Here is a 447-nt window from a genome sequence, read left to right as displayed (position 1 = left end):
AAGCATGTTAAACGGACAGAAACACTGTACAACTCCTTACCAAATACGACCATCAAATACGAGCCGTATCTCAAAATACGGTCCGTATTTAACTATAAAATTTCCTGAGCCAATTTCCAGAATGCACAGTGATTTAGATGCCAAGTTGCGATTTGGAATACGGGTCGTATACTGAAATACGATCATATTCTGGGGCGTAAATCCCTATCTGACAACTGAAGAGAAATTTTTAATTCCCACATTCTTTATCTGGTTATCTAAGTCTAGAGTCATGGTCAAAACTTAAGTTAAAGGTACGGTGTTACAACTATGGAGTGATTGTTGGGGACTGTTACACCTCGTGGTTTTGTACGTTGAGATTTGTAGGTATTAATTGTTCAATCGTAGCCCTTTGGGGCTATTTTCTAGGATATATGAGATTATATGTGTCTATCTTATAGTTATAGG

The sequence above is a fragment of the Lycium ferocissimum genome, chromosome 5 (assembly GCF_029784015.1).
Source record: "Lycium ferocissimum isolate CSIRO_LF1 chromosome 5, AGI_CSIRO_Lferr_CH_V1, whole genome shotgun sequence".
Classification (NCBI taxonomy): Eukaryota; Viridiplantae; Streptophyta; class Magnoliopsida; order Solanales; family Solanaceae; genus Lycium; species Lycium ferocissimum.
This window is presented reverse-complemented; position numbering follows the sequence as displayed.